The sequence below is a fragment of the Acartia tonsa genome, chromosome 1 (assembly GCF_053477335.1).
Source record: "Acartia tonsa isolate MP-2025a chromosome 1, ASM5347733v1, whole genome shotgun sequence".
NCBI classification, from domain to species: Eukaryota; Metazoa; Arthropoda; class Copepoda; order Calanoida; family Acartiidae; genus Acartia; species Acartia tonsa.
The window spans coordinates 13,259,267-13,267,667 of NC_137260.1; the positions used below are offsets into that span (position 1 = coordinate 13,259,267).

Here is an 8,401-nt window from a genome sequence, read left to right on the forward strand (position 1 = left end):
ATTTGGAACTAATTTGTAACTAACTAAGATGATTCAATAAATGTTTTTGAGCCAACAAATACGCAAAACTTTGAGTACCAGCATTATTTACAGTCCAATGTCTGCTCCCTCCCTAAAGATACTAAATACATGATAAATTCACTGAGTGAAAAATTCTTTGTAACTTCTTAGTTATTTATTGAAATATATTTCGGTGAACATTGCACCCTCTTCAGTCTAAATGACATAAATCATATTTATATGTACACTGCAGATTAGCTACATACACAGAATGCTGGATGTATGTTTATGTCCCAATTATAGAATAGCTGCGCTAATAATATGATTCACTGGCATTAGCTAAAAAATTTCATTGATGAGAAGGGAAACATTTTTGTTAATTTAGTAGATATATTGTATTAATTGAAAAGAATATACTACATATGAGATATACACAGAATGCCGGACGTATATTTGTAACCAAATGGTAGAGTAGCTGCCCTAATAATATATGGTTGGCAACTATATCCACTAGTTGCATGGGGCGGGACCTATGAATATTCAAGTTGAAATTCTTACACAACACATAAACACAAATTACACTTTCTCACTTTCTTTTAGTTTTACATATACGTACCAATTAATTGTAATGCCTCAGCTGCTAAGCATATGACTGCGGCTTCAGGCTGTTGAAGAAAGTTTGGAAAAGCCACGGCTGCGGATTGCTGAGAAATTTGATTATAATTGGAACTTTGGCCGCAGCTAGAATTAAACAAGGAATGCCACATCCATAAAAGCGAAATAAGTCAGACTAACGAAACAAGTGTAGAGTAACAATACATCTATTATTACTATACATAAATAAAAGTGTTTACATTGTAAGGCTTATTTTAGAGATGATTCGCTTATGACATTGTACTTAATTAGCTAAAGTTATATTAATTTTTAAAAAGTTAAAAAATTGTCATTTAAAATAAACATACAGAGGTAATGTTACAGGAATCATTATACCAAATTTTAAATTTACAGGATAATTCTAACATGTTAAAATTAACGATGAATGCTATCCGAATTGACGTTTGAACGTACGGATTTATATACGGAATGACCCTAATTATAGAGAAGACCAGCTGAAAAAAAATACCAGAACGAGACCAATTTTCAATCTTCTTGAAAGTTATCTAGATGAGTATAAATAACAAGTTCAAGTTTTATATTGTAAGATTATGTAAATTTACGTTGATTGACATTTTGGTAGATTCGTCTTACTCTAGTTATAGAGAAGATTCTCTACTAATAAAAGGTAGTACATACATATCTTAACATAATAGGACAATATATAATATCTTAGCATGCATTATAAATTTGAATTACATAAGGAATAGTATGGACTTTAAATATACCACTGTTTTCTTGTGCGGCTTATGTAACCATAAAATGAAACAAAACGCATATCGTATAGTGATATTGCTCATTTATAATTTAATCGCGCAATTAAACAAAAGTTCATTCATAAGCTTCACTATAACGAAGGTGTCTTATAACTTCCTTGTTTTGCTTTACATCTTAACCATTCAATTAAAGAAAAGTCCATGCAATAGCCTCATTGTAAGGTCCTAACGATTAGGGAATACTTATACTGCTTCATATCTTAAACATACAATTAAGCAAAGGTCCAATTATAAGCCTCACTGTAAGGATACGGTCCTAAAGAATAGAATTTTGCTTTACATCTTAAACACTCAATTAAACAAAACTCTATTCATATGCCCCACTATTAGGAACGTGCCGCATAAGGTCTTAGTAGCATAACATATACTGATAGTGCTTTATATCTCAACTTATATCTTAATTCACCATCAAATACATTTAGATAAAATAGGGTTAGTACCAATTTACCAAAATTCAAAATTAAGTTAAAAACTTTTTATTTGAAAAAAAAAAACATATTTCCTAATAAGTAATATTTTGTTTTAGTTGCTGCTTTTACGCAGGGAAGGAGGGGACATTGGGCTGATTACACTAGTCCCCAAAGTTTTACAATAACGTTTTCTTAATCGTTGGCTTGACAACTTTGGGGACTTTTATTGAAGTATTTTTGGTTAGATCATTAAGTTGAGTGTCCAAACGTTTCAACCACTAATTGTAATTTACAGAAAGAACAATTTTGTGTATCTTTGGGGACGTACATCAATTAATCGTTCAATTTCCCTGGCTTTGACGGCTATAGTTTGTCAATATAGACAGTATAGCTGCGGCGTCACATTATTGTCATAATGGCGGCTGTCATGGGCTGTGGATTTTCAAAATTGAAATTTGCAGCTGTGATATTTCTTCTTTTCTTGGCAGTTTTTTTTTAACTTCTTGAAAATAAACTTTCCATTATGGCTTTAAAATCGATTAATATCCACTGGATTAGAACCGGTTCTCAGAAATACTGAATATCATATATATCATGGTATTACAGACATTTTTAGACAAATATTAAAATAAAGACCATAAAATTAATTAAAGTTTTGTTAGCTCGGGCCTTCAATCCCTCGGGGCTAACAAAGCAGGTTTGATCTTAGAATTTTTCATTCTATTATCCGTGGTAAGGTATCTATAATATGATGCAATAAATAACTATTATTTCTGTCAGAACCCTAATTTGTAGATTTAAATGTGCGATGAATTTGAAATGGTCGACCACTTAAAGCTTTGATATTTAATTTAACGTAAACATTTTAGTAAGATAAATAAATGCATAACACCCTATCTCTCAGGGTCAGAGATAGGTCAATGGAAGAAATATTAGTTTTACTTCCTTGATTGCTGTAAAACTCATATGGCACTTGTTAAAATTTCTTTTTCAAAAGTTATTTCTAAATATCTCAGGGTTCGGAAGCCGCGCTATCAGCCGCGCGGCTGCGGCTGCGGCTGAATCCTAATTTGCGGCTGCGGCTGCGGCTGCTTAAAGTTATGGAAGTGGCTGAGGCTGAGAGTGGCTGAGGCTTAGTGCGGCTGAGAGTGGCTGCGGCTGAATGCGGCTGAGGCTTAATAAGAATTGGGGTGGCTGAGGCTTACAGTGGCTGAATTGGAATTTTGTGGCTGAGGCTTCGAGCGGCTGAGGCTTACAGTGGCTGAGGCTTACAGTGGCTGAAGGATTTGTGGCTGAGGCTGCGGCTTACTGAAAGCCGCGCGGCTCATAGCGGCTGCGACTTACAGTGGCTGATTGGAAAATTAAGCCGCGCGGCTGAGTGAGGCTGAGGCTGAAAGTGGCTGACAACATAATTAAGCCTCGCGGCTGATTCTGAGGCTGCGGCTTACTGAAAGCCGTGCGGCTGAGGCTGTGGCTGAATTAAATTCAGCCGCGCAGCTGAATGCGGCTGCGGCTGAATACAATATTAAGCCTTGCGGCTGATCTTATGGCTGATTATAAAATAAGCTTTGCAGCTGAGGCTTCGGCTAAATTGGATTTTTTAAATGCATTCTAGGACATTTTTTGGAGAGTTGAGGGTGGTTAGGGGTTGTGAGAATAAGAGTGGAGGGAAGAGGGGGGAGGACAGCAGGATTTTTTCAAATGTTTGATTCAGAATTAGTACCCAAAGTTTTATACTGGTACCCAAAGTTTATTCTGGTACCCGAAGTTTTATTCTAGTACCCAAAGTTTTATACTGGTACCCAAAATTATATACTAGTACTCAAATTTTATTCTGGTACCCAAAGTTTTATTCTAGTACCCAAAGTTGTATACTGGTACTCAAAGTTTTATACTGGTACCCAAAGTTTTAGTCTGGTACCCAAAGTTTTAGACTAGAACCCAAAGTTTTATACTGGTACCCAAATTTTACTGGTAACCAAAGTTTTATACTGGTACACAAAGTTTTATACTGGTACCCAAAGTTTTATACTGGTACCCAAAATTTTATACTGGTACCCAAAGTTTTATTCTGGTACCCAAAGTTTTATACTGGTACCCAAAGTTTTATACTGGTACCCAAAATTTTATACTGGTACCCAAAGTTTTATACTGGTACCCAAAGTTTTATACTAGTACCCAAAATTATATACTAGTACTCAAATTTTATTCTGGTATCCAAAGTTTTATTCTAGTACCCAAAGTTTTATACTAGTACTCAAAGTTTTATACTGGTACCCAAAGTTTTTATACAGGTACTCAAAGTTTTAGACTAGTACTCAAATTTTATTCTGGTACCCAAAGTTTTATACTTGTACCAAAAGTTTTATACTAGAACCCAAAGTTTTATACTGGTACCCAAAGTTTTAAACTGGTACCCAAAGTTTTAAACTGGTACCCAAAGTTTTATTCTGGTACTAAAAATTATACTGGTACCCAAAGTTTTTTACTGGTACCCAAAGTTTTATACTAGAACCCAAAGTTTTATACTGGTACCCAAAGTTTTATACTGGTACCCAAAGTTTTAAACTGGTACCAAAAGTTTTATACTAGTACTCAAAGTTTTATACTGGTACCCAAAGTTTTATACAGTTACCCAAATTTTATACTGGTACCCAAATTTTATACTGATACCCAAAGTTTTATACTGGTACCCAAAGTTTTATACTGGTACCCAAAGTTTTATACTGGTACCCAAAATTTTATACTAATACCTAAAATTTTGTTTTAATATTGGTACCCAAAGTTTTATACTGGTACCTTAAGTTTTATACGAGTACCCAAAGTTTTATACTGGTACCCAAATTTTATATTGGTACCCAAAGTTTTATACTGGTACCCAAAGTTTTATACTGGTACCCAAAGTTTTATACTGGTACCCAAAATTTTATACTAATAGCCAAAAATTTATTCTGGTACCCAAAGTTTTATACTGGTACCCAAAGTTTTATACTAATAGACAAAAATTTATTTTGATACCCAAAGTTTTATACTGGTACCCAAAGTTTTATACAAGTTTTTTAGCAGTAGGAATTTATTTCAACATCTTTAGTTATGATGCAGTACAAAGCCTATCAACTCCCAGACGACGAGCCGATGCGCTACATGTTGAGCCACGGTCAAGGGTTTCTATGACATTAACTCAAGGTCCAACAACCCTGGATAACTAAGGGGAATTATATCTTTCCTTTGCGCCTGTTCATGTTGCACACCTAGCACCTAGGAACCATTTAATGTCTTCAGTTATAACGCAGTGTCTGCGCGAGATTCGAACCAATTCTTTTCTTTTCTGTATTAGTTTAAGTGACATCTATCCAGCAACCAACTTTTTTTTATTGAACTACCAGCAACCAACTACCTGCCAGAAAGTCCTATGGTAATGAGTTACGCCTGTTTATGAGCCAAGGAAATCCTACTACTCCAACTTTACATGTTGCACACCTGCCATAGCAGCAGTAGGAACCATTTAATGTCTTCAGTTATAACGCAGTGTCTGGCCGAGATTCGAACCTATTACATCCCTGATGACAATCAGATGCGCTTCTTGTTGAACCTTGGATAATTAAGGGGAACCAATTCTTTCCAATTTAAGTGACATCTATCCAGCAACCAACTACCTGCCAGAAAGTCCTATGGTAATGAGTTACGCCTGTTTACAAGCCAAGGAAATCCTCATACTCTAACTTTACATGTTGCATACCTGGCATAGCTGCAGTAGGAACCATTTACTGTCTTCAGTTTTCACGCAGTGTCTGGCCAAGATTCGAACCTATTACCTCCATGATGACAAGCAGATGCACTACATGTTGAGCCATGGTACGCAGGTTAAATTTGTCTTAAAAATAATCGTCTTTAAAATGCTTATCATATGTACACTTGCAATAAATGTATTTGTCATAAAAACTTACCTCTTATGAAAAATGTTTTTTTTTACAAAAGAGCTTTTTATTACAATTATTCATGGGTATAATTTTTATGACTAACTTTTTATGTCACATAATCTTAATGACAATGTAATTATGAAGTTATTACAAAAAATACTAAACAATAGGTACTAGAAAAAGAAGAACTGAATTAAAATAATTTTTTGGGGGGTAGGGTGATTTTTATTGGGTGGGGAGGGCCGGGGCGAGTAAATCCCATTTTTAATTTTGGGGTGATGTTTAATTTTTTTTCTAAGGCAATTTTTTTCTGGTAGTGTGATGGTACCCTCCCCAAAATAGTTGTAAACCTTCCCAGTACCTATAAGAAACTACCCTGAATAGGAGCACCATATCGGTTTAGTAGTTAGCAAGATCTTGTAGTACAAACAGATAGACAGACAAACAAACAGACATCATAATACTTAATGATCTAAAAAAAAGACAAATTTTCATTTTGAAATATTGGAGCTCTGATAGCTTTTTGGTACGGTAACAGCTTTGAACCATCTATCATCCGGGTTCGAATCCCAGAAGAAAAAATGGGGGATGAAGGGTGATTTTTATTAATTTTTTATGGGAAAATAGGGGGGAGTTTGGTTGAGCACCCACCAGTTTTAATTTTAGTTTTTTAAAAATTCAAAAACTTGGAAAAGGCAATTTAAAAAGTTTTCATTAGTTCAGTAGTTATCAAATTCTTAATCTACAGACAAAATAACTCTCCATACTTTATACAAGGTTTTAGAAATAATCATATGTAATTCTTGGTGGAATTGAACAGAAAACCTTTCTTACACATGAAGGTGCACTAACCCTTAGAACATAGGTGTAAAGCAATTTTATATTAAAATTTAGTTAATAATATTACAAATAAAGTAAGTTTACCTAGAACAAATCTCCTCTAATCTTTTTTTTACACATTATATCCACCCTCCTTTTATAATTTTTTTTCAACTTGAGAGGAAAATAACTAAATATAAATGAGAGGAAACAAAAATTATTGTCCATTGTCCCAATGTCCATAGCAGAATAAAAACTTTAATCACATTCAATTCTTGGTGGAATTGAACCAAGAACCTTTCCAACACAAGACTGCCACACTAACCCCTAGACCAAAGGTGACAGAAATTTTGAAGAAAAATTTAGGTCTAAATATCACAACTTAATAAATTATTGGGTGCTAAATTTCATAGGTATAACTCTTATGTACATACTTTTAAAACCTGTTTTAATATGTAATGAGTTAATGGTTAAAGGATACTAGTGGCTGCGCCCCTAAAACCTAAAAGGAATACTTAAGGGAAGCAAAAATAATTTATTTTGAGGGTCATCTTTTTTTGGGAGGGAAAAGATACATTTCCCCAAAAAAATTATAAACTTTCCCTGGATCAATAAGAAGCTTCACATTACCACTTTATATAATAGAATATGTGGATATATTAAAAAACAAGAAAATTTGTTAATAAAATTATGGACCTCATTTATTGGCCAGTTCATTTATATATCCCATAAGAGGGGAGAGATGGATTAAAGGGGGTGTATGGGGGTTATTGTTATTTTAGCCAGCTGAGATTATTTCTTTATCAGAGTACATGAAATATGGACAACATCAAAGTAATAATATATCGATTCATGTAGTGCTTATAAATTCAGAAATTGTATAACATAATGATAAAGATAAAGACACATTTTTTTATAATAATTGCAGTTTCGAAAATAAAATCAATTTTAGTAAGCATCTTTGTAAAATAAACAAAATCGGATGATATATAATAATCATTTAACTATTTCAATCTATCGAGTACATAAAGATTATGTAGATTTTTTTTGCATATTATACAGGACAATTTATTGCATTTTACAGACCTTTTTTTAACCAACTTTAAAAAGTAAAATAAAAATACATCGCTGTTTAAATTTTTTTTGTTAGAAAACATATTAGGATAATTTTTGTTTAAAATAAACACACACACACACCCTACCCCCTCCCCAAATCTTAATTTAATTATTTTCATTAATTTAAAAATACTATGAAAAATGAAATATGTATAAATCTTTTTTTTTGCATAACTTTTTCAGTGTCTCTCATTAACCACAAAGTATTAAATACATTTAAAATTGAAGAAATATCTAAGTAGGAGAAGCTTAATTATATAGAACAAGTATTGCGTACCTAAACGGAAAAATAATAGAGAAGCTACTATATAACTTGAGTATCACAAAAATTGATTGCCCCCTGTGAGGTTTGAACTCACGGTCCCTAGTTTACAAGACGAGTGCTCTACCATTGAGCTAAATAGGCCACTTGTACAAGAAAAAAAATTTAAGATAATACAAATTCATAGTGAATATTAAGTAAATTCTGAAAAATTTGTATCTTTTAAAAACAATAAAATTAGGCAAACGTACGTCAGTAGGGCAGTATAAATAGTATTCAATAATATTCATAATAACAACGTTCAAAAACGTATTGCTCCTGGTGAAATTCGAACTTATAACCCCGGCATAACAGTGTAGAAGAACCGTGCGCTAACTGATTGCGCCACTGGAGCTCTTACATTACAGGTTCAAACTTTTTGTAGTTGTTCGAGATGGTAGTTTC

The 8,401-nt window shown here is 33.4% G+C and overlaps 1 non-coding gene across 1 annotated transcript; it reads right to left on the reverse strand.

The window, feature by feature from the left end:
- Nucleotides 1-8,029: 8,029 nt before the first annotated feature.
- TRNAT-UGU (transfer RNA threonine (anticodon UGU)) lies at nucleotides 8,030-8,101 on the reverse strand. Its single transcript has one exon. It is a non-coding gene; the product is annotated as a tRNA-Thr (tRNA).
- Nucleotides 8,102-8,401: the final 300 nt, after the last annotated feature.